The 26,792-nt window shown below is 38.4% G+C and overlaps 1 protein-coding gene and 1 long non-coding RNA gene across 3 annotated transcripts in view; one reads left to right on the top strand and one right to left on the bottom strand.

Annotated features, from left to right (window-relative positions):
* Nucleotides 1-26,792, top strand: part of LOC139815032 (uncharacterized) — a 133,557-nt gene that overhangs the window by 3,085 nt on the left and 103,680 nt on the right. The window lies entirely within an intron of this gene.
* LOC139815033 (uncharacterized) overlaps nt 1-26,792 on the bottom strand; it is a 253,660-nt gene that overhangs the window by 146,425 nt on the left and 80,443 nt on the right. The window contains exon 3 of one of the 2 annotated variants that reach the window (XR_011732649.1): nt 16,724-16,830. The exons of the other annotated variant lie outside the window; for it this stretch is intronic. This is a non-coding gene — a long non-coding RNA (uncharacterized lncRNA). The remainder of the gene's footprint in view (nt 1-16,723; nt 16,831-26,792) is intronic. 2 annotated transcript variants of the gene reach the window in all.

Here is a 26,792-nt window from a genome sequence, read left to right as displayed (position 1 = left end):
GATTTTCCGTGTTAAATTGTCGATTGAGATTAAACTTGTAACAATTTTTGTAAGCGGCATTGGATATTGCGAACAGGAATTTGCTAATATTCAGCAAGTATCGATCAATATATGTACGAGAATTTACGCCGAGAGCTGGCTGCTCTCGGAGTTTTTTCCATCACGCGTCGCCGTTAATTGTCAAATGTGCTAGAATAGGGAAATTTCAGTAACGCGATATGATTTATCGTAAACCGTGATTTGCTTCCGATTTTTCATTTCAATTCTATTCGCGACTCGAATATATAACTCGTGGGATACTGTGCTCTCCATACCGTTAAATAACAAAACGCGGTGGCAATTAATTTCCGCGGCATTTCGGTCGATATATCAATTTCAAATGTATTATACGCAGAAACGTGTTAAAGTAAGGCGCCGCTATATTTCTCCTCCCCGTTTGGCAACAATTTGGCACAAATTTGGCATAAACCACAATTAGGCTTTTCACTTCATTTTGAAGTACAATATTTTGGCCAACGTTGCACATGCCAATTTCAGCTTTTCTCTGGCGTTGCTGGTTGCGTCGGCCGATTAAACAAAACTGCGCGTTTTAATGGGATATCGATAATTGCAAATTTACCGCGTAATTTGGCAAAAGGCGAAACGCCGGTGTTAATTCGGCGACACGACGCGACGTCACTTGGTTAGCGTCGATGTGGAAGTAACGCGATCGATGATAAACGCGGGGCCCCTCGCGTCGAAATCCTGTCGAAAAGCTCGGCGGTGGAAAGGGGCGGGAGGGAGCTGCTGCTGCACAGCTATCTCGCCGCAATTTCGTACATTACCGGTCTTAATCGCAGGAAAGTTTACCCGGAAGCTTCCACGTTGCAGCTTAAGTTCGCGCGATATCGGCCGGATCGATTGGCACGCCACGTTGTTGTAACGATGACGCCTGTGTGATAAAGTCCCGATTGGTCGGAGAAACTCAAAGGCAAACTGTAATGAGGCTCGTCGGGGATTACTCGGTAAATCATGATCTCGAACGCGCGATCCTTTGACCTACCACCCGCCTGTAGTCGTCACTCGCTCGATGACATTGGTCAGAAGTCTGTGCTTTTGTTAGAAGAGTGATTTCAAAATTGAATGCTCCGTTAAGACTAATGAGAGATGATGAAGCATTTCGTGTCATATTGACACCGTATTTCACAGGTATTATTATGGACCAACTTCGAGACCAACTTAATCAATTATATTAACGGATTTCTTAAGAAAAATTGATTTTTTTTATAAAAGTCCGTCTCTCGTTACTATATATAAATATATAAACGTTAAATTTAATGTATTTAAGAAACCGAGAGAGAGGTACATATAAATATTACATGAATCCCAGCAATTACATGTGTAGATATTAAATTATAAATGATGCAATTATCTAGAAGTCTGTTAAATAAATTTTAGGTGTAGAAATAGTACAACAAAACCTTATTACTCTTGTAATTTAAAAGACGTAAAAATTTTACCTCGACATACATTCACGACTGTAAAATCAATATCGCAAGGCGCTAGTATATATAGTAAAAGGTATTTTACGTTTAAATTGCAGTAGAAAGTACTCACTTTCGTGCCGCTTATCTCTTGAAGTTGATGCATATGTGTTCTTATTATTATTTTTTCTTACTGTCAAGCAAAATATCGACGTAATATATTGTGACATTAGAAAAATGGATTTTATTAATTTCAGCAATATTAAATCCTTCTATTCAACAGTTTTTCATCATCACAGATTTGTTATTCGCTTTTTTAAAATTCTGATCCTACGATAGGTTTTTCCATAATTTTTCGATAATTAAGCACGCTCAGTCGAGATCAAAAGAGACGTTTAATTAAATATTTAATATTAGCGCGGTTTAATTTTTTCGCTTCTTTTATTTAGACGTTGCCAGACATTATTCTTTAATTAATTACTACTTTTTAATTACTACTTATTTGAAATATTATGGATAATGTATATCTTTTCTCTTTCTACATTAATTTTAGCATCATCATTTCCCTTCACGTAATACATAAGGAGTAATGCTTACGTGCTTTCGTTCATGTGACTTTTATTGCATATTTATTATCGCACTATCTTTTTAGATCAATTATTCAGTAATTTTTTTCCGCCTTTGTATAAAATTATCTGCTGCAGCGATCTCACTTTATTTTATGGTACGTTTATTTTTCTAAACTGCTCGTTGAGCTATAGAGAGACACGACAAAAGTAAGTGTTCTTCGGGCTCTGTTTACGACTGTGCGAAGTTCTCGGCAGAGTCCGGCGGAATTATTCGGGCCAAGAAACCGGAACCGCGTTAGCACTCCGACGTTACTTGTTAACGGCGCAACTCGTAACTTCGGACAATTATTCAGTGGTGTAATTGGTCCGTGCCCGAGATCTTCGGGCCACGTAACTCCTGTAACTAAGAAACAGCTCTGGAGAATAGGTTGTTTTTGATCTCTCTACCAAGTTCGTACCGGTTACACCTATAATTCTTTTTAGTCTTTTTGTGAAGTCAATTAATAATATATATATTGTTATCGTAATTTTTATCTCAAAGATTTACACAATTAACAAAAGTTTTTTACTATAGAAGAAACACATTTTTCTCGGTCTTTTTGCTTCTTTTCCTAAAAATGTTTTATTAAAAAAATGTATAGATATATATACATAAAACTTGCATGTAATGCTATTGTCGATATATATTAATTTGCTATTTGTTTCGTTTTGATGATAGTTTTGAGGAAAATTAAAAATACATTTTTGATGAATTGTTAGAATCCGATTTAGATTATCTGGCGCACTGCTGTGCTGCATTGTACAGTGGTGAAAGCAACGATTGATGTGTTTCATTCATTAACACCCGTTAATTAATCTGTCTCTGGCTCGACTTTTCGACTCGAATATGGCCGATTGTAAATGAAAATTGCCATCTCCATTAATCAAGGTGTGTCTATTGAGTGTTACTCCATTGTGATTGTCGTAGCGTGAATGCGATTATCATGTCTCTTGAAAGCGAGATAACATAAATATCGAATAGCCGATAATTTGTGATAAAATTGAACTATCCATTTCTGCTTGATTGGTATTTCTACAAATAACTTTGCGTACACCAATATATTTTGAATCGTTCACAACCTAGCTTTTAGCGAATTCGGCAGTCGAGAGGTTTACAAATAAAAATCTAATATGTTTAAATATTCAACATTTACACATTTTTGAAATTTTGTTATTAAAGTTGATGATTAATAATAATATTAATTCAACAATTGAAAAAGTTTTATTTTTTTTCTTTATTTTACAATGCCACACGTAGTAACATTGAAATAAATATTTACAGTAAAATTTAACAATATTTTTAGAAGAGGATATTTTTTGACATGTACATGTATATATATCTATACATACATATATATATATATATATGTATGTATTGAAAAGCAAATACAAATAGCTGCAAAGGATGTGGAGGAATGCATACGATATAAAATGCATTGATATCACTTTTTGCCTAAGGCATGAAAATGTTTTAATGTTAATATTTTAAACTATCGACCTGGTCAAATGTCGTATCCAAATTCAATTTGTAATTAACAGTCGTTTGAACAAACTATTCTTCCACGCGAGTATTCTGTTTTCAACAAATCGAACACAATTTAATTCGTTGCACTTAATCGCAGTCGTTTAATCTCTTTTCCGTCATTGCCGAGTTTGCACATCTTCGCGTTTTGTTTTGTCGCCGGTATCGCAGCGCAGCGTTTCGTTATTGGTTATTATATTAAAATCTCGCTATTAATTCAGCAACGGCTCGGTGTAGTATGATCTTTCTCGAAGAGGTGTGTTTAATTTAGCTCGCTTGAGTCGCAGCGAGGAGATTCTCGGCAATCACGCCCGATCATAAACCCGAGTAATCCTCGCAGAATTTAATTAGGACCACTTTCTCTTTGTCCGCCTTGTAACTACCTTGTAAGCGCCGGCGAGTAATTTTATTCAAGAATTCCGTCCGGCCATTCTTTTTCAAGTATCCGGGCCGTCCGTTTATTTTATCGTGCCAGCGAGATAAAGGGCAGGACGGGCACTTCGGAGAGGATCCCCGCGCGCGAAAGTTTATTAATTGCAAGCGAAGTAACGAACACTCGATCGCTTTTACGCGCGATTAATAAACGTTAAACGTTACCGATAATAATCTGTTATATTTTTTAAATTTTTCTATCGAAAGTAGGCGTATTCGATTTACGAATTTATTCCTGCACTTCTTTTCTCTGTGCGATAAATCGGAGATTCCGCAGGGACTTGCTTTTGTTTCGCTTACGATATTTGCAACTCGTCGTCGTTTTTACACAGAAATCACGGCTGAATGCAAGTTGCACGGGATGCAAAATCTCGAAGAGAGATTGGATATTAAGGGAAAGGGGAATAGGAGGACATTCAGTCGCGACTGCCCGTTCTTTTTATGAGAAAATGCATGGATTACAGCTCGTAAGAAATACAAATTGTCTTAGATAAGGTCGTACCGCTCTGATCGTTCTGATTAATGTTCGGCTTTCTAGATACATGGCGGTGTACGTGAGCATGAACATGCAGCCGATTTAGAGGCGCTTTGGGTGCGATTACGAGCCGGCAAGGTAATGCTCTCTAGAGCAGCAATTTTTACGCCGCAAGCCGATAATTTTTCAGAAGTTAACACATAAGCGGTCAGATAAGAGGATAACGGTAAGAGTCGATTTTTCTGAGAGAGAATAATACTTTATTTTTATAATTTATACGTACTATAAAATCTGTTTTGATTTTATTTTTACTTTAGAGGCAGAAGAGAGGTATAAGTGAAAGAAAAAAATCTTTATTAAAAATAATAAGATTATGAACAGACGGATAGAAACTTAAGACGCTATATATTTCTGTCTCTCTTTCTATTATCTATATTTATTATTTTCTGAAATTAATTAGGATAAAATATTATAAGATATGTGAATTATCTTATTGCAATACGTGCTGAATATCTAACGTCGTATGCGCGTTAATCGAATTAATGCGCACTTGTAAATATATGCCGGATTCGGTAGAATTCGAGGAATACGTATCCGTACGTGGGAAAATGTCGTGTTTGCTCCGCCTGATCAAATAGACGCGCGTGTCTGGCGAATAGCTCGTCCCATTTATTGTCTCTACTCAGCCTACTTCATCCTCCTCACGTAAATGCAACCAACACAGAATGCGTCGCGAGTGATTCAAGGAGCAACCGACACGGAAAGAATCGACAGAGCCGACTCTCTCGGAGCTCGGCTCGTCCATCTTCGAGCTTGTGTTTCGGTTTTGTTTTCCCTGCTATTATCATAAACCATTTCGGTTTTGTGCTTGAAAATTTTTCTTAATGATTTTAATCCGTCCTGGAGCGACTTTAATAGCAGTTTATTTAAACATTAAGTCAGGCGGACGTTTATATCACGTGCGGCTATTAAAACGCACAGTATTTTATATTTTTCCGTCCCAAGAAGTTTAGCATATTTTATTATATTACTTTTGAACTTGACTTTGTAAACTTGTTTGGACTTATCTTTTGAAGTATCTTTTCAAAATTTTCCTGTAGTATCAAAATCTGCGTTTATATAGACTGCACGAGGCAGTCAATTGTAGAAGGATGTTCTATTCTATTCCTGTATGTACACCGGCCAAATACGCCGTTCGCGATTATTTGGATCTGTTTGACTAATTTCTATTTTAACTCTCATCGTTTATATTGGGACGCAACAATTACGGGGTGTACAACACGAAAATCCCCAATGCATACGAGGTGCATTGTACGAGCACATGCACGTGTCTCGTGTCGTCGCGCCATTAACCTTTCGGGGCCAAGACTCCGGCATTTTGACCCGACATCCCGACATCCCGGCCCGGTTCGCATCGATATTTCACATGCTAAAGTCGAGTGTTTGTGAATCGCATTCCTCTTTTGCACCTCGCCACGCAGTTTTAGTGAGCGATGCATCTTGTTACAAGCCTCTTACTGTAATAGTTAAATTGTTACATGGTTCCGTGTATAAATTTAAAAAAGTACAAAGATATAATTGTTAAAAGTAACAGAAAATTATATCTTCAAAATAGTTCCTTATTTTAAATAAAAATTCTGAATTTATCGTCTTTTTTCCTACTTTATCGCGATTACATAAACAAAAAGAAAAATGACACAAGGATTTGATAGAAGCTTTTTGGAATAGTCATGTAAAAATATCGAGTCTAATGTTGATTTCAATATTCGTTCTTGTTGGGAAAGAGTGAGCTTTTCTTTTTCAGATATTTTCCGCGGCAAAATTTGTCTTGATTTATCACGACATGCCACGTAATTTATCAGCATCCCGGCGAAGTATAGTTGCCATAGTCACGATCGCTTTATTATCTCACGATTACGCGAGCAGAACTGCATTTGCATTCATTATCTCGATCAACCGCGGAATGGTGTCAGAACGCTCAAGCTCGGTTCTGTCTCGTTGACGTATCCAACCCGGCATTAAAGGATAATAGCATCGACACTTTTCCAGCTTTGCATAATCCATTCATATCTACACCGTAGGCAGGCACGTGAGGCGTGCCTCTCTCGCTTTGTAACGTCATACACTTCGGAATGACTTCGTTAACATTGGAAAATACGATCTCTGTAGACGACACCGTTGGGGAATATATAATTCTTCGAACTCGATTCGTTAAGACTTTATTCGTACCGATATAAATTCCAGTACAATTTCTCTATTTCAATACAAGAAAATGTAGCGATGATCTGAATACAAAGTATTTACTCGATATTTCGCTATTCTTGGTAAACCTGGTTTAAGAGATATAATTAACAAAATTATTTACGAATAAAACTCTATTTTTAATATTAAAGTAAAAATTTAGACAATTGTTCGTTATTACGCACAATTATTGACACGTTCGCAGATTATTAGCAGATTCTAATCGGCGGCTGAAGATGAAGCGTTGTTTTTGGTCGTCGCTAACGTCAGCGATAAAATATCGTCAATTACTATCGAATCGCAGTTTCCGCGTACAAGTCTTTCGCATCGCCGCATCGCGGTCGTATGAAATAAATTATCTTTTTTTTTCCGCCGCGCGCAATTTCGGATTTTTTTTTCCGCGTTGAGCGTTCCCGCGAGCGCACTAACTTTGTAGGGCGGCCGGACGGCAATTTTTCAGCGGACGAAACGAGCCGCGCGAACCGGCAGTTTATTACGGCCGTAGCGTGATTTCGAAACTGCCGCATCGATGACGGCGAACGGCGGCGCGCGAATTTCCGGCGGGTTAAAGTACCGTAAAAAGGGATCGTGAAGTCGGGAAAGCGCGCGTAAATACGTTGACCGCACCCGAAAAATTATTTCCTCGATATACATATATTCGCGGGCGTTGCGGAATTTGGGAATAAAGCGTGAAATAAAATCCAGAAACTAAAATATATGAGAAGAATAATATCCGTGTAAAATGGGTACATTTTGGGATAATGAAATTTCATTACGCGCCGACTCGCTTTTGTCACAGTGGAGATCGTGATTTTTTCCCGACTTTTGCGTGTCCGTCGTTTTAGCCCCCTCGACATTTTTGGGGAAGAGCGATATACCCGGCCTTGTGACATATTTCGGAATTTTCAGTTCACATTGCACTTTTCTAATGTCGGAAATTGTAATCTTTGTGGGGCTTTGTACGCTTTCATACTGACGAGTCCGACGGCTATCAGAAAAATTCCATGCCTCTCGCGCTATGCGCGCGTGAATATTTCACGAGATTCCCTGACTTTACCGCCGGGGCTTCATGGCTCATCGTCGAGCCCGAAAATAGTACCTGTCGGTCGTTCGAAACGGTATTGTCGGCGAAACGATCGAACAGGTCACTCGAAGAGCCCTTTTATACCGCATCATACGATCAGCGACGGAACGGAGAAGAGGAGAGCCCGATCGAGACTCTGCGAACTTTTCTGGTTCAAGTCTGCGGAGCCAATCTTCGTCCTTTCTTAGAACGGAGCAAAGGAAGAGATTGTCGGGACGAAGATAGCGGAAGGCAGGGAAAGGAGGATTGGGGAAAGAAAGGAGATTACCTCGTGTAAAATCGCGACGGCGACTTTTCGTTCGCGAAACAGCCGTGGACAAGTCAACGAGTTCCTTCCTTTTCCTTTCATCGCCGGTAATTCCACCAGGCGAGACTCTTCTCGTATAACTACCTGCTCTACTATCAGACAAAGAAGCTGTCGATGACGGATCTTCAACCGTGGGAGGGCAACGCGTCCGGTTCACTGCGGTTTATCCGAGTTTGATCGCGCAATAACATCCGAAAAGCATCCAATCTTTTTTCACGGTTTTTGAGTTACGTGAGTAGGGTTACATTAAGGATGTTGAAAGAATATTACAAGTGTAATTTTTTAATTACGAAATTATCGTCATTGACGCAAATTTAGCATCAATGACGATACAATTACGGTTTATTATTTATACCTAAATCAAAGCAATGTATTTTGATATTATTCTTAAGTCTTCTTATAAAAAAAAAATTTGCTTTACGTTTATTTTAACGGGAGAGATAAAAATTACAAGGAGTAGTATTACACCTCATCGTGCATTTATTTAAACATTTTTTATTGCTTTCGCAAATCCGTAGAATGCTCCACAAATAATTCGCATCTAAGAATCAAATAAGAACAGAAGCTTGTTTGCGGCAAATTTTGCGTGCCTCGCTGAACGACAGTTCTCCGGTGAAAAAGGTGACGGTAAAGTTTGTACCCCGCGCGCGGCAGAGAGAGAGAGAGAGAGAGAGAGAGAGAGAGAGAGCCGGAGCCGATAGTAAACCAAATTAAAGACCCCGCGCGAGAGCGGTAAAGCAATTTCGTAGTCCCGCACGGGAAGCTCTTCGTGAGGCGTTTCCACGTCACCGAGCGCGAATAGCGAGCGAGAGAGTAATGGTGAGAGTCGAAACCCAAGTAGGATACAGGACGCGGGATCTATTTTCCGCGAACGGCCGTAGTGAAATCCTCGCTTTTGCCTGCGTGCACGTTCTTGCATTTTCTTACTGAAAGGATTTCTCTTGATGATCTGGCAAAGTTCTCGTTCCCGTCTCCTTCCTTCGCAAACAGAACCCACGATTATTTTGTCATTCATCAAGACTATATTTATTTGTAGAAACGGAGCCTGTTAATTTGTGCATCCTCGTGCGTTTAGAATTTTAGAACGTTTAAGACTTAATTTACCGAGAAGTAGTTCTTCAATTTTAACATTACTGTCTTTAAGATTCTCTCTCTCTCTCTCTCTCTCTCTCTCTCTCTCTCTCTCTCCTCCAGAAAAAGCGAGAAAACATTTAATATAAATAGAGTATTATTAAACGATTGAAATTAACATCGAGAATTAAAGATACATATTTTATTAGATCTCGGTTTACTTTTTTTTACTAAAGTAAAATCAATTTTTATTATATGAAGGGATTTATAAATGAAAATAAGTGATGCCCCCCCCCCCGCGATACTCCATAAACACGTCAATACGATCATTCTTCGTTAAAGTGAACGCCGACGCGCAAGTCGTCTTTGTTATTAGAAACGTCCGCGGGTGTAAAATACATTATGTGGAGCGCAATAATATGAAGCGCATCAGAAACGTAGGGCATAACGATAAATCGCAACGAGATGCAACGAGGCGCAGTGATGCTCCCCCCATTCTTTTGTCGCTAATATTCCATCGAATATTATCTGTGCGAGATCGAGAGCATTGGTTTAAAAAACATTTGCTCCGCGGTGCGGAACGAATTATTACGGAATGGAAATTTCACGAGATTTGCATTACATTGAGTGCATGCTCGAGCAGATCGCATCACGCGATATCAATTATAAAAACAGCACGCGGAATATATATCGCGCGCACGAAGTACAGCGTGATTTGTGCTACCGCGTCGTCGAAGTAACGTTTCGAATGACGCCTCGATTTTACTCGAAAAAGCAAATGCCTTGGGAAATCTCGGAACTGCGAAGCAATGTGCCGTTTAATGTGTGTAATTTTTTCGAGAGATTTTTATTATTTAAACCGGAATTGCGCGTTCTCTCTCTCTCTCTCTCTCTCTCTCTCTCTCTCTCTCTCTCTCTCTCTCTCTTACAATAAAGATATTTGGACTGTACTTGTCGGACAATTTAATCTCAATCAACCGACTCTCATGATATAAAATTACAGGAAAACTGTTTTACGGTGCGCTATACATTATACTTTTTTTCTCCAATAATTGCGATGCAATTGTCATCTGTATTAATCAGCTCTTACAATATTTAGATTTTAATTAGTAGGACGATCGTCGTCAATATGTTATTTTTTTCTGAAAAATAGAAATGTAGCTTTCCAATAAAAATCTATAAATGCATAACGCCACCGGACCTGTCTAAATTCGAAATAGGTCAAAGAAAATAGGTCGATCACGATAATAACGATTTTGATGTCATATGATATTCTGAGTAAAGTGCTAACTTTTTATGCATTTAAACTTTCAATTTTAATCTAGATAAAAGCTAAAGTAATTATACTCCTATATATATATATTTTTTAATAATATATACTTTTTAAGGACAGATGAATTATTACTATTATTTATTTTATTTTTTTATCGCGGTATAAGAAGAAAAGTGTTAGATATTTGATACGAAACGCGACTTCGCCAAAATTAATTTATCCTAGGAAGAAGATATTTTTTCCAGACGTGTGACTTTCTCAAACTGGTCGACGTTATTGTCTGACGAACGATATCGAAATCTCGGCTGGGGCCGTTACAACTCGTTCGAGCCTTACATACTGCCCGCTCGTCGTTCGATGCACCGAATGCTCGTAAAGACTTTGAAACTCGTTTCGCTGGTGATTCCACGTAGGTCAAGTCACCCTCTCGTATGGCGCGGCGGGTTTAACGCACGGCATTAAGTATCCGCCTACGACGCGGCGCGAGCTAAGGAACACTCGCCTTCGCTAATTCTATCAGCCGCACACGCGACGCGCGTATCGCCCAGCGCCTTCCCCCGCGAGGATAACGTGCCGTTTTATCATCCGCCTTCATGCTGCCTTTTGTATGTTTCACGCAATCGTAAAGTACAGCTTGGCCGGATCGATATTTCTACCGTATTCTACAATTTGAAAAAAAATTGCATTAGCTGGACTCAGCTCTTCGCATGTTCTTATATCACGTTAAAATTCTATATATTTCTCTGAAACTAATTAATTAAAATATATGTCCCGAAAACATCGTAAACTCTTTATTTTCGTAGAACTTCGTAAAGAACACATTGTGATATAGATATATTGTTTCGCAGGAACATTTACATTTCCCGGCTAATATGAGCATGAATCTCATAGATTGGAATGTGTTGTGAATGAGCGAATTATTGTTTTATTCAATATTTTAAAAACTATATATTTATAAGTTATATATTTAAAATAATAATTGTATATTTATGTTTATAAGTAGCATTTATCGAATTTTCTAAAATGGTATATGTGAAAAAATTGATTATTAAGCTGAAAAGTTAAAATAAAAATGCGGTATCTAATATACTTCATTCTTATATTTTTATTTATTATTTGCCATTGAACGCATAATTGTTCAAACTTATTTTACGGCTCGAAAGATTAGATAGTTTGCTCATCTATTCTTCTCTCTTCCACAATGCTTTCCTCGTCCGCAGTTTTTTGATTACCATTATAGGAAAGGCTTTATTAAGTTTTCAGTCTCGGGGAAAGAACACGTGCCCGTCCATCACGTCTGTCGTTGCCTCGCGGATCGACTTTTAAATTGCGGCGTGAAAAAGGGCGACGGGAAGAAAGTGGTGTAGGTAATTACAGAAATTATTGCGGCACGTGATACAAGTTGATTCGCGATGACGCGCGGATCACAAGAGGCCACGAAAGTTTTGCGGAAATTTTGTGACGTCCCTTACATTGATCCCCGCTTGCGTGTGTACGTTACTTGCGTAAATCGTTCGTTCATGTAAATTTCCGTTCGATTTTAGCCGAGATTCGGCCCGCCCGACGATTTTCCGGAAATCTTTCCCGCATCAAAATTCATGAAGCTTGTCCCTGCGGAACGTTTGGACAGATTGCGAATCATTCGGATGCAGATATGCGAACTTTTCTCAGTTTCGGGCTGTAATCCTTTCCTATATGTATTTTTTTAATCCTCTCGCTGTTTCGTCGCACTTATTCTATATTAAAACAGAATATGTGGAGTTTTAATAAAAATAAAAATATTGCAATGTACGTAATGCAATATTTTTTAAAATGTTATTTTATTGTACTACTATTACACACGATTTTTTTAATATGTGTAAATATGTGGAGATGAAATTTAACCATGTGTTCATTTTATAATAGTCAAAATGGCAATTTCGAAAATTTATTTAATTGATCGACAGCATTGTTTTCTCTTTCTCTTTTCCTCCTTTTTCTCATTCTCCTATACAAAATTAATTTAATATATACGATATAACAAGTTAATAAATTCCTGTTATTATTTCTGACACGAATTCTGAAACGCCCGTTGTTCTTTGCCTAACACTCTGCTATAGAGTCTCGCTTTGTGCGTGTAATACTTTTTGAATCGATAATGTTTCTCAGAGAGATCACGCACCGATGATATGCCACATATATCCGCCCTACTAGCTGTGTTCACTGTGTTCGCGGTGTTCGCCTATACCCGGAGGCGACTATCGCCGAGGAGAAACCTTTATTAAGTCTTCAACTTCGCGAGACGCGTGTCTGTCCGTCAGAGCGAAATTGAGTTGCCGCGGATCGTCCTTCGGCTGACACATCGACGAATACAGGGCTCGGTGTAATGAGAAGTCGAGGTGCCGTGCGTTTAGTGCCTTTGTTTTAACCTCTTCTGACCTGGCTATATCCAGTCTTGAAAAATTATGTAAGACTATCGTCTGAGTTTGTTTGTGGACTGTTCGATCAACTTCTAGAGCGCAATTTTTATTATGAAATCGTACCTTTTCAAGATTGCAATTTTCAAAGTTATGTAGCATTTCCTATTATTATTGGGTATTACGCATTCTTTGGCAATTTAAAGTTTATGTTGTCTCTCATCACAGGAAATCTTTTTTAAATATTTGATATTAGATATGTTTATTCTAAATATTAGATTTAATATAAAAAATTTTTAGTATAATTAAACTAATAAATTAAATATAATAAATATAATAAAATCTTCTAATATATATTTCCTCGCTAAATACAATTTTATATCCATCGATTTAAATTAATTTATATGAATTAACTTTGGTCAATGTGTATGAAATTAATTCTGTAAAGATTTATTCACGTTAAAGAATTTAACATTAATTTGAGTACGGTTTGTGTCGTTTCTCCAGAATCGTTCTAAATTGTCGAATAAATCAACTAATACAAAAAATGTAAGTTATATATTTAAAATAGGGAAAATAGTAATAAACAAGAATATATGTATAATTGATCAGATTCAGAATTCTATTTGACGACTATCAATTAGGGGTAAATTTGTGCTCGATTTCCGTCATTTGCACAGTGCGGACGGTTTATGCCGCTAATCGCGTGCTATTCTATGGGATATTTCACAGTTCATGTCTCAAACGTGATTTTCCGCAACGCTGGCGGAAACATGTTCGACGAACTTTATTGCACGGCCATTTATTTTTTTCATCACAATACAATTGTAAAATAGTCACGTATTACTGAATATTTTTATACGATTAAAAGTGTCACTCTGGAGTAAGTGTTGTGAATGAAAGAGCAATAAATGGCTTTGATAGTTGAATCGCTTTAATAGAATTTTAATACTTTTTCTCTCATTCACTACAAAAATAGTACGCGACATGTAAACATATTCAAGATAGAATAAACAAATTACTGAACACAATGTATTTAAAAATATGTAAGTTTTTAATGTTATTAAATTCTCTTTATTGATGAATTTTTCATTAAATGCTGACGCTGCTGTCTAGTAACAAATTGTTAAAGCTTTGCTTGTCGATCACCTCGAAAAGTGAAATAAAATCAAAAGCTATTTCAGCTGTTATAATATCTTTGAATGTTGTCGGAACCAGGAGCAGTGAAAATACATTTCCTGGTTACTTTATTGCCACGGATATGAATCGAATTTCCATAACACGTTAGCAAATTACGAAATAATCCCGGATATAGGCAGAATCAAACTCTCGCAAGCGTGTGCGATTGTAAAAAATTTCTCATTACCTTGGGGCTGCGTTCCAGAACGTTATGCTGGAAAGGATATCGCTTCATGTAGTAATCATGAAATAATCATGGAATAAAAATCGCTAGATCTTCCCTTTTATTTTAATAGCGTGTTGGGAACATTGTAGTACTTGTCATAATTCTTGAGCTTTTTCTTTGGACACGGGAAATTTTTGCGAACCGACGAGGGTAGACACGCGGTCGCGAAAGAATAGGGGGGGGGGGGGGGAAATAGCAAGCGGGAAAGAAGACCGAGAGTCGCCGGGAATACATTTCCCGGTTGTCTGCTGGTCCTCGAAGCAAAGGGCATCTTCGGACAAGCGAAGCATTTTTAATCTTCAAAAGCAAACATACAGGAGAGAGTGGTGGAGCACGGAAGAAAGTGGCAAAGTTCTGTCGCAAAGTTTTGTGGAAGTTATTCAGCTTGATGGTATAGTGTCGCAGACCGCGAGCTTGAGAACCGAATATTTTATTCACGATTGTTGAACGAATGGTGCATTACATGGGACTATACGTCGTATAAGATATTGTTCGTATAACGATTTATGTGCAGTGCACCATATTTATGTGCAGTGGATGGACAATGCAGCTGGACTAGAGACTAACCGATTCGAAATCTCGTTATTCTCGTTAATCTCGATAATTCGAATTAAAACGGTAAGCTGTAATCGGGCAAAGTGCGCATTGTACAATATATTAACGCGTTAAAGGAAAATACAATTTGCACCGCCGTGACATTGGTTGAATAACGAACTGGTAGGTTAATAATGACACGACAGTTTTCCTTGGTAAGAGAATTAATAATTCAAAATGTATTTCATTTTGGCCCCGGGCATTTTTACTTCGCTTTGCTGAAACAAAGTATCTCGTAGTTTGAAATAATTATGTTTTTGCCAGAGATCCCTTTTTCCTATTCACTGCATTTTATTCTATGTGAAAATGAGAGAAATTTGCGGAGAATTAAGCATTCTTCTATTATATAAAAATATGAGGGAATGCACTATTAGAGTAAGACTGCAGTATAACATTATTGTTAGCTGAATACATATACAATTACGAAAAAGTATCTTACAATTATTTGTAAGTATACTCGATACGCATCTATGCACATACGTACGTTATTCAAATATTTATAAGTGCATGTTTTATCATTCTATTTATGTTTGAATTATTGAAGGAAAGATAAGGCTTACTCTTTCTCTTTCTGTATCTATCTATCTGCTTCTCTTCTCTGTCTATCTTTCTTCATCTTTACCAAAGATACAACTTAAAAGAAAAAAACATACTGTATTCTCTTCGCCGTTCTTTTTGTTGGAAAAATCAATTTTAATCGGAAAGCGCGGGAAGTAAAAATTTACGAACGAATCCTCGTATCTTGTAGTGAAAAAGGCACCGGTATGCACCAACGATTTACTTGGTTTTATTGCGGACACTGCCATTTATTTCGATCCAGCTTTCGCCTCGCTGTTGGGAGCTTTTGAGCGTCCACGAAACGAATAGTCCGCGGTAAAAGTGCTTAAACTCACCCCCCCCCTCCCTAAAGTGTGCAGAGAATTAAAGGCCAAATAATTTTTAAGCGACAAATTCAACAAAAATATTTAGAATTGATATTTTGATCAAAATTAAGAAGTTCTTTGGCAAAGTCCAGAGAAAATTTTCCAAAAAATAACAATTAAATTATCGAAGAATAAATAATGGATTTTTCATTTTTATATAAATATAAATATATTGTTCATTATGCAAATATAAAATATAAACGTTGTAAAAAAAGAACGGAGCAACCGACAAATTTTTGAAAAACATGCATAATAACGTGGATGATATAGTGCATCTAATTAATCAGCCTTCCTTTGTTTTTAAAAATGGGCATTGTGTTCTGGATGCCATGCCTCGTTCGCCGTAACGTCAGCGATGTAAAACAGTTTTTTATATAGAATTTATTATTTGGCCTGGTCGCTAGGCTTCTCCGATAACTCGCACGCGAACTCTTAGGTGGGTGAAGTTTCCTTCAGGCATATTACCTGAACAAGCTAAATCAAAGTTCTTTATGACTCGCCACGTTCGGTCGATAAAATAACATCTTTCTACACGAAAATTTTCGTTGGAAGAGACGAGAGATTCTTATCCAATCCTGCGTTTAATTGCGCAATGTCTGACTATACTGAGCGATAACTACTACCATGTATAAATCCTATAGACTTTCAGTTTGATTAAAAATTTTAGAGTTATTCAATTTAGCAGAAATTGAAATTATTTTTATTCAATTTTCTTTAAATGTTAAATTAAATTTAATATGACTAAACTAAATAAATTTGTTTATTTAATTGATATCTGAATTACATATTGAAAAGAATAGATGTTTGCAAATTGCAGTTTTTCGCGTTGTAATAATTTTACGCGTTGTCGTTTAATCAATAAGCAATATTGTTAAGTCCAGGCTTGACTATGAGGCGCTTGATATCCGCACGAATGTTAATTAACCTACCTTAGCTGTATATGTTAGCAGGATGTTGCCTTGTCGCTCATTTTGCCTCTATATTGCCACGTCGCTCGTCTTGCTTCATATTGCTCAACTCAAAGCGGCAACTAATCCTGGTAACAGTACAGACCATCAATATTACTTAATAATATTCGATCATGTAAGCAGTGCTCTTATTACATAACGAACGACAATTATTACCCAGCGATATAGTTGTCATCGAATAATTACCAATTAAATACAATAATTAATCGACGATAAAAATAACAATTTATTTATACCGCTTTATCTTGTTGAACATAACAGCAGCTAATTATTATTTAACTGTTTATTCCAATATTGGCAAAAGACTCGCGTCAATCGACATACAGTGTATCGAGCAGCGTCTGGCTTTAAAGTCGCGCTACACATTTCTTTACGTCGGCCAACTTTTCGCATAAAGATACTTCCAGCAGCGTGAAATGTATACGTGTGCGGCACGAGTAACCGACTTATACCGCCGAGTATAGTATTTCCACCGCCCCCGCTTCACCGCATTCCGCGTCACTATTTATTGCATTCTCTCGCGGGAACGCGATAAGTATTACTCCTATACTTAAGATCGATCGCGGCCATCCACAACGTGTGTACACATTCCTCTTTCACTTTTCCACTTTTCTCGCGCCTTTTTCGCTCTTCACTTCAACTAGTTCTTTCGCGCCTCGCCGCAGCTCTCCAGATGACGAGCTACCTCTGTGATCGCCCGTACATCGATCGGTTTTTTTTTCCCCACTCACTGTCTCTGCCGCGATTCCGTCATATGTATGCCGTAACGCCGTGACCTATCCCACGGAAATCGATACGTTATGCCCGAGGATATCGAACTCTTTTGCGAGCTATAGTCACATCGTTGACTCTGTCGCCTGGTATAAATGCTGCATAGAGCGCGGATTTTGATGGAAACAATCGGCCGACTCTCTCTTTTTATCTATCTTCCTCTGCCTCTTTCACTCTGTCACCTTTCCTCTCTTCCTCTCGCTCCCGGCGGTAGGTAAACGTCGCGATTTGAATCAGATTTAAATGTGGTGTAGACAAATGAGGAAAAATCCGAAGTGACTAAAACGGGGAAGGGAAAGCAAATGTTCTCAGGCTAGTTACTTTTACATGCATAATTCATGTACATGCATTTCCTCTGTTCACGTGTTCCACTAAATGTAGAATGGCAAGTGGTATGAGGCACAAACAACGCTCATACACACGTTTTTATTAAATAACGTAACCAAGATCGGTAATTGCCGCATTAATAAAATTAGCTCGTCGACGTTAATAAAGCCCGTAATTATCATAATTTTATATTAAATTACAGTTTTTATTGTGATATATGCCATTATCGTATTCATTACACTGTCCTTTGCTTCTCATTAAACTTATTTTCATTTAATATCAATAAATGACACAAAATTATTGTATTCGAATACTTGCTCTCCAACCATTTATTTACGATGTTACGTGCGAACGCCTGCATGGTTTTCGTATAACATTTTGATATATTTTCAATCCGTTCGAAGGAGCTTGAACCTTCGAAATGCGGTGTGTTCTTCGCGAATGTATCTATCGAATGTTCCCCCTCGCAATCGAATATTCGGCGCAGCATTGGTTTCCAACATTCGGCGTGCAAATCTCGGCTCCATAATCCAAGAGTCGAGTCATTGTCGACACTACGGTGCGACGTCGTCCAATGTTCTTTCAAAAATCGTGCGCGAGATAACTTTGTCGTTATCGGAGAAAACTGTCGCTGCGTAATTCGCGATGTTTCACCCCATCGATCTTCACGATCTGCCCTCCACGACTTCGTTTCTTTACCGCGGCCGGAAAACACGCGCGACATTGCGTCTTCCATCCTCCATCGAGAAAAAGGCTCCAGAGTAAAACTGAAGAAGAAACTGCGAGATGACTGTTCGATTCGCAGTTACTACTTTTTCCTCGGTGAATATCCACTTTACGCGACGGAACGTCATTTTACACGCTTTAAAGCGCAATAATATCCTATACAGTGGTTGAGATAATAGTCCAACGAGCGTTTCTATGTTCGTCGCTTCTTTTCTTAGTAAGAAATTCTTAATAAAAGTATTGTTCCGAGACATAAATAGTTTGTTCATCGCAAGAGAGAGACTTTTCAGATTAAGCGTCAGACGGGGTGTACTGTCCATTTAAAAATTGCACCTCGAAGTCTGCGAATACTTTAAGACGTTGTGATAAACTTTTTATCTGTCCAAATAATGTTTGCGCATCCGTCGAGAAACCCGGTGATACATACACCACCACAGGACCGAATGCCACGGCCGTAGACGAATATGAAACGGCAGATGTGACATTCGTCGTGACGGCGTCTCGCTGAAAGGGGAAAAAGAAAATGAAGAAGGGTTGGATGACGGGACGGGGAAGGGAGCGGAATGGAATAAAAAGGAGAAAAACGTTTGCCGGCTGCACGCTTCGCGGAGGATGCTGGGCGCAGGGAGATCGGACGCCCCCGGGCGAGGGGGTTGGCGGGGGTGAGACGGGCGATAGTACAAGGGGGTGGCATCTAAATGGAGATGTCTTGTATGCAGAGCCGCGCCGTCAGGACGATAGCAGCTCGAAAGCTGCGTCCGTTTCCAAGACTAAGAGACAAAAGTTGCTAAAAGGGAAATCTATCAGGAGATACTCACCCTCTTTCCCTGAAACTTCGTAAAATAAACCGATTCTTGCTGTTTCTGCTCCTTTCCTCTTCTTTTTTTTTTCAGATATATTGTGGTGTCTTAAATGTAGTTATACTTCTTTCAATGTACAGCCAATATCTCATATTAACGAGCGTTTATCTCTCGACATCCATAATATTCATAATTTTTATATATAACTTTGATACATGAATGCTAATTAGTTTTAACTTGTTTTTACATGTTTTGCTTTACAATTTTGTACATTACTATTATTTCTTTACCTTATTGAGGGCCTGCTTCAGAACAGTGGATTTAAATTTCTCTTTCGTCGAGATTTCTCTCCCTTTCTTACCTTTTCTTTCCACCCTACTTTGCGTCATCCTTCGTTTCTTGTTTCTCGCGAACATCGTCTTATCCGTCCGCTCTCTATTCTTTTCAGTTCCGACTTATCCCGAGAACAAAAAGACATCTGCGACAATTCTTATCTACTCTCGATGTACTCTCCTCTTGCGATCTGCTCTTTACCTCGCCGCGCGCACCTCGATTTTCCGTGTCTCGTCTTGACGACAATTCTCGCGCGAATGATGACGACAAACTACAACTGGATGCGCTGATGCACCGGAAATGTCCTCCCGCGGGAAAGTCCCCAGGTGCTGAAAGCTGTAGGACTTTAATACCGATTCCGTCGTCGCTCGCTAACCTTCGATGTTGCTCTGACGCTGACAGCCTTTACAGATACTTCGATCAAAGTATCCGGAGATCGTACAAATATCTCGAAGATCGATGAGAAAACACGGCTTAAAAGAGAAACAAACTTAATTCCGAGTTGTGCTCTAATTTTTAAAAATTAGATTAGAGTTATAAGTTAATTTAGAGGTATTTTTAAATCTACAGGCTGTTCTTCGAAAAATACCTACGATCCGATTTCCGGTCAAAGTTTATTGTAAATAGATTCCTTTTAGATAAAAAAGAAGTATATCAAAAGGATTTTTTGCGACTCAAAAGTTAAACAACTTTTTCAAGCTTAGTCAATCTACATTTAATTACTCATGTGTGTTTCAAAGTAAACTACAGTACTGATAGTACAATCAGTACTCAGTACTAGAAAAACTCAGTCTTGTGTATATTCGTAATTGATAATGTAATTATTTTTACATCAAACCTTATCGCTGAAATAACAGATCCTATGGAAAACTTTGGAATGATTTATGATGGAGACGCTAATGGCTAGGTTTTATTGCAAAGTACGGAGAAGTGCGAGGAAAATAGAGACATAATTGATCACTATATTGTACATTGTCGCTATAGAGTAGAGTTGAACGGACTATCTCCCGTTCCGATCTCTATAAATACCAGCCTGGAAACGGGAATGAGAGAGCGGTCAGTTCGTTGACCCGATGTCACGATTTTTAAATCACGTCAATCTTCACAATCTTTCAGCACTGAAAATTGTCTCGTACTTAAAACATTTTTATTTGTCGAAAATATTACCTAAGAGAGGCCGAGCGTCACGTCGTGTTTTCCACCTCCTGGCTGTCGCTATCGGCACCATCGCGGTAGGGAAACAAGCCGATAAAAATAATCGGGGCATCTATATGACCGGGCGCCTCTTGAAATATGCACGCGGCGGTATCGCCCAGGCGTGTAAAGCTACTTGTACTTATTCTCCCCCGAAGTTGTCTTCCGCGTATGCGCGTGTGTATATGCGTGTATAATCCTCAAGCAACCCGTTATCCTCGAGCGATTGTTACCGCTTGCGCCCGGTCTGGCCTATCGATCATCGGTAGGTAGCAAAGACCGATAAAAGCCCACTGACTGATTGCTAAAGTGCATCGATGCGGTGTCGATGCACCTTGCACTCCTCATCGATCGCGGCGGCGCTCCGCTTCGCAGTTAGACTATTTATTTTCAGATATGTGTAGGTATATATCTATATATATATATATATATATACACGCGCGCGTGCCTTTCTTTCATCTCGTAGGGAAATATCGTTCCAGACGTTGGAACGCACGTATTGAGGCAAGTCGGCCTCTGCAGTCGGTGTATATTGATTGAATCTAATTTTATTCGGTTTCTAGTGTTACATCGGAATTGCAAATAGATTCTACTGCGGGTTGATCTCTTTTCGCGCAGATTGCACCACGTTTATCTCTGCCAGAATTGGCATCGGAACAAGGCGGATTAGGTCAGCGATGTGGAGTTGATCTTCTCTTAGCGAAAATTTTATCGAAGGGAAACAAAAAGAGAAAGAAGACAGAGAAAGAGATCTTTTTTTTTATAAACAAAGAATTATTTCTGGAATTAAACATTTTGGTGACTGTGCTTCCTATTACGAGTCTATATATCTCTCTCTCTCACCTAATTGTACAAAATCTTTTTTTTAAATAAAAATCTTTTATTTTTAATAGCTCACAAGAGATATATCAACGCTCCGCGTTATACTAGACATCGCCGTACGAAAGATTCGGGAAAGAAATAAATACCAGCATAACGTCTGTATGTCTGCGGAGCCATGGATCCCCCGCGTAGTATTAATAGCAGCTCATTTGAGCGCTTTGCGCAGACTTGAAATGGGAACGATGGCGGAGCGTTTGCTCGACAGTTCGAGTTTCCTTAAGCGCGCGACCCTATCCACCACCTTCGATCCTCCCCTCGGCCTTCCTCTCGGTCGCTCACCGGTGTCTCGTTCTCGTTGAAACAAGCGACGCTATTTATCTCCGTATCTCACCTTCTTGGCCACCCCCTCGTGCTTAGGTACCCAGCAACCCTAAGGCTCTTCCCAAAGCGATCCGTGGTTGCCTCATTAAGCCGGTTGCACGTCCCGCGTACATCGGAAATACAGCCGGCATCTGCAAACTCTATATCTTCTTATGTCTTGGAACTGTTGACGGTCGAAGACCGTTGAGATCTCTCGAGATTCGTTGCAACGTTTCAACCAATTTTTAGCTTCTTAGCGATCTGAACGAAATCCGGACATGATAATTTTTGCAACGAATTTCATCTATTATCTTTGACTAATATTTGTTTATTTTAAATTAACATTTTAGTTAACTTAAGTTTTAGAGCGGATAACGTAGATTACAAGATTTTTTTTTTAATCAATAAGAAATTTACGATTGCTAAAAAATAGCAATCAATAAAACGAAATAACAAAATCATGTTGTTATTGCAATATATTTTTTTTACTGACATATGTTATGTTTTATGTGAGAAATGTAAACAATTTATTTTTCAAAAAATAATTGAACTCACTACGGGGTACTGGGAAGTTATTCGGCATTATTAAATCGATAATTGTTATTTTGATTGAATGATAGTTGCTCATATCAGACATATTATTCTGTAACATATCATGCGTGTCTAATATATCTATTACATATTGTATGTAGCTCCATGCTTTCTGTATGCCAATCCTTCTTGAAGGTACATGGCCTATAGAGAGATGCAAACATCATCTCCTCCAAAGCACTTAGGGCTTAGCTGTTACATGCGACGTCATCGTCTGCCTCATTAAAACCAAACTGTAGAGACCTTTATATGCAGAGTATTCGAAAACTGGCTACTCTTTTCGTGGACGGATACTTTCTTATTTTTTCTCATAATGAGACGTTAGATGTCATATCATTTCGCGATTTTTAAATTTCCGGCTTAAGTATCTTAATACCCATCAAGCTCGAATTAATTAGCTTGAAATTGAGGGGAATATATCTGATTTGAAGTTTAATTGAATCTATAATTAAAGATCATTAACTTTAAAATTAAAAACTGTTATTATCTGTAAATAGAAATCAATTATTATTAGAATTCAACAATGAGACATAGATGAAGTGAGTGATGACAGATCTGCAACACTGTATATGTTTGCAATGTATCTTATCGCGCATCTCAGTCTTCGCAAGACTTGTACTTCATACGAAACTTAAATTTCTACACAGTGTTATATTTATCATATTTGCTCACCAAATCGATTGACTTGATTTATTAAACATTAAATCACAGGATATGAGAAAAGAATTAGTTGGTCTTTATAGTAAGTTAGAAAAATTATCAAATCGAATAACTAGTAAACTAAAAATCCAATTTATAATGGTGAGTGTCAAATTGATCATTTTGAATTTTTGAGTAACTTTATTCCTTGATATAGAAACTTACATTGATTTTTTGCAAACTACTTTTAACAGTTACTTTTTACAGAATTTTTTTCAATAATGTGATTTTATTTATATATAGGTTTAGCATAGGTATCGACGTGTATATTTTTAAATGAACGATCAATTAATGTTATTAATTCAAAAGCTCGGCGTTTTGTCACTGCTCTCTTGATAACTGTTCTTATCACTGCACTCCTACCCGAGATGAACGATGGTTCTCCCATGGCAGGCATCTATCATCTTCTTTTTAGCGTTAGTTTTTCTACTTTCTCATCGTTTACCCGTTGGACATATTGTTATTCGCCGGCTGAATTTATCCCGGAGACTGCCGGGAGCATGAACGAGGTGTCGTCGTTTTGATGGCGGTAGATGATAGCTGCCTCCGAGCGCAACGCAAGCCGGCGCTCGCGTATCAGGGACATCTATCCCTACTATAAACAGGGGTCGTGCACTCCAGTCCTATATCTACCTCGCAGATACTCTACGCTACTACACCCTCTTCTCCCGCGGTACTTAGATCTTGGGCGACGCTACATACACGAGACGTTCTCACCCGCCTCATTAAAGCCAGCTGCAGCGAAAGCCTTTCCCTAGGTCGGTGTGCGTCGTGTCTTGTCAATCCTTGTGCGCTGCCCTACGGGAGTGTGTCGCCGGCAAACACACCCTCCGAACAGGGATCCTCTGCTATTCCGCTTTCTCTCTCTGATGATCCGTCGACTTTGCGATTTTTCAGGTAACGTCGTCTGGCTAATTAAATCTGTCGCTCTTGGCAGAACGATGCCCTTCGGCTTAGTGTAAGCCTCTTACGTCCGGGATTAGAGGTGTGTGTATACTTAGAAATTATTTCTCCGACGGAGGAGATGTTTTATCGAAATTTTTCCTTCCGACTCTCCGTCTTAGACGAAAATAGCTATTCCGTTTTAATAATGCAAAGAGATAAGGATTATGCTCGTGCATGTATGATGTTTTTAATTCTCTAATTTTCCACGTATCTCGTTCTTCGTAAAACAACGTTATTTTTAGGCAATAATATAAATCATTATTTATAAAAATTATCTTAAAACGTTTTTATCATTAAATATTAAATATATTTTGTTATAAAATATTAAATTTTGTACGTAAAAGAATATTACTTAGGTATGTCATACATATAAAGCATTTTATAGAGAGAAAGACAAAGAAATGAAAAGACCGTGAATCCATTTACAACAGAAAGTATTCTTACGATATTGATAAATAATATATTTGAAGTTTTCTCTTTGAACAAGATAATACATATGTCGGATGCCTGGTCGAAGTTGCCTAATGTATATTTATTTATCACAATGTAACTTCTTTTTGATTAGTAATTGACATAGGGATATTCTTTTATCTTTTTCCTTGGTGACCTGGAAAAACACGTCGCGGACTCAGGATGAAAGAAGAGAGAGATCGAAATAATTTATTTGCTCGCTCGTCGGGAATTGAAATGGGTTCGAGGTCATGGTCGATGGTTCGGCTGATGGAAGAACGTGGATTAAGGGGGCGTCTCGTGGCGAATGGAAATCGGAAACTGCGGGTATCGATAAAACCGCCGTCCCGCTCTTCTCTCCTATCGATTTATGGACGTGGTTACGGCAATGGACTGTTGCCCAGGTGATTTGATGCTACTCCATAAAGCATGCCTCCGTCCGTCCGAGCAACACTTGTTTTATTTTGAAAGTTGGTGCTGATATCGTCTATAGGGTCACGTTCGTAAATTTCTTAATGTGACCTATCCTAATAGATTTATTTATGCTTCGGATAAAAGACATTTCTGGGTCATTCGATGTTCTCATTTCGTAAGTTTATCTTCTTAAAAATATCTCGCATGAAATATGAAAAGTTCTAACTGTTTTAAGTAACAATCAATATACGTCATATCACAGTAACCTTTCAGCGTTTTATATTACGATAGGTAGTATACACGTGAAATGAGTTCGTATCCTTAAAATAGAGAAGATGATGGTTTTTTAAACGCATGAATTTAACGGGTGATATAAAATCTAGCGATAGTTCGGTATATTGTGACGATCTAAGAATATACATAACGTAATTTAATTAATAAATCCTTTAAACAAGTAAATAGTTAACATTGGTTTTAATCTGAGAATTATTTTGTCGAAAAATTGTTTAATCTGAAAGAATACTTTTATGAAAGTAATTAAAAGTTAGATTATTAACCTTTTGAAAACGATTTGTAGACTGGAAAATCCACGGAGACACAGTAATGTCTTGAACAGTAAAGACAGACATGACGTATTACGTTCGCGATCGAGTTTACATGAACGTCGCAAAATATCTGGCGAGAGCTTTAGGTCGACATCCCTCGAGAAGGGATCGATCATCCACTCGTTACCGAGGCGAAACTTTACACCCACTTCTTCAGGAAGCACTTAAGCTACGCTCGGACTATTCGGACTAATAATCCCGCGGCGCTACCTTAGGTGCTATATTACCCTGTTTCGCAAATTCGCCAACTTTATTTTTTATGCACCAAGCACTAAGAGCGACACATAATCGATGTCGTGTGTGAAAGCTTCTCTTATATACATCGCGTACTTTGCTTCGAGTAAAAAGTAGAGTTGACGATAACTCTCGACAAAAAAAAATCTTGAGGTGATATAGGAACACAAATTAAAATATATCGAATCAACTGTGGACATAGAGCTTTCTAAGAACTTGTGTAGCACACTGTGGCCTACATTTACATTTCTTTGTACGTAAAGTGTACTTAAAGCGCGTTAAAATATTTCACTATAATGTAACAACCTCCGACTTGTTTTATTTTAACATCAAATATTAGTTTAACCTAACTATATTTATATCTATCTAATATCTAATTTAAATATATATTTAAAAAATAAGCTTGTCACTATTGTCTGCGAACAAAATTGCGTATAAAGCATGATTCGTTCTTTTCTCGGTGTCTGACACGGCGTAACCGCACGACGTTCCGCGTCTTTTTACGAAGAATAGAGTATTCCGCTTTTGTGTCGCGTACGCCTTTCTTTACGGTACACTTGATCGGGGTAAGGGCAAGCCGAGCCCGAGCCCGAGCCCGAGCCAAACTGCAACTGCAGGAATCGTGCCAAGATTCGACAATCCACCCGCTGTCGGTTTTGCCGGTCGCATGCCGGCCCGTTGTTTATTCGTATTCGCGAGGTAACAACAATCCGCGGTTCCCGTGTTTGCTTTCGCGAGGCGAGAAGATCCGCGGTCTCG

This window comes from Temnothorax longispinosus, chromosome 6 (assembly GCF_030848805.1).
Source record: "Temnothorax longispinosus isolate EJ_2023e chromosome 6, Tlon_JGU_v1, whole genome shotgun sequence".
In the NCBI taxonomy this organism is placed as follows: Eukaryota; Metazoa; Arthropoda; class Insecta; order Hymenoptera; family Formicidae; genus Temnothorax; species Temnothorax longispinosus.
The sequence above is the reverse complement of the archived record's forward strand: the minus strand, read 5'-3'. Positions and strand labels throughout refer to the sequence as shown.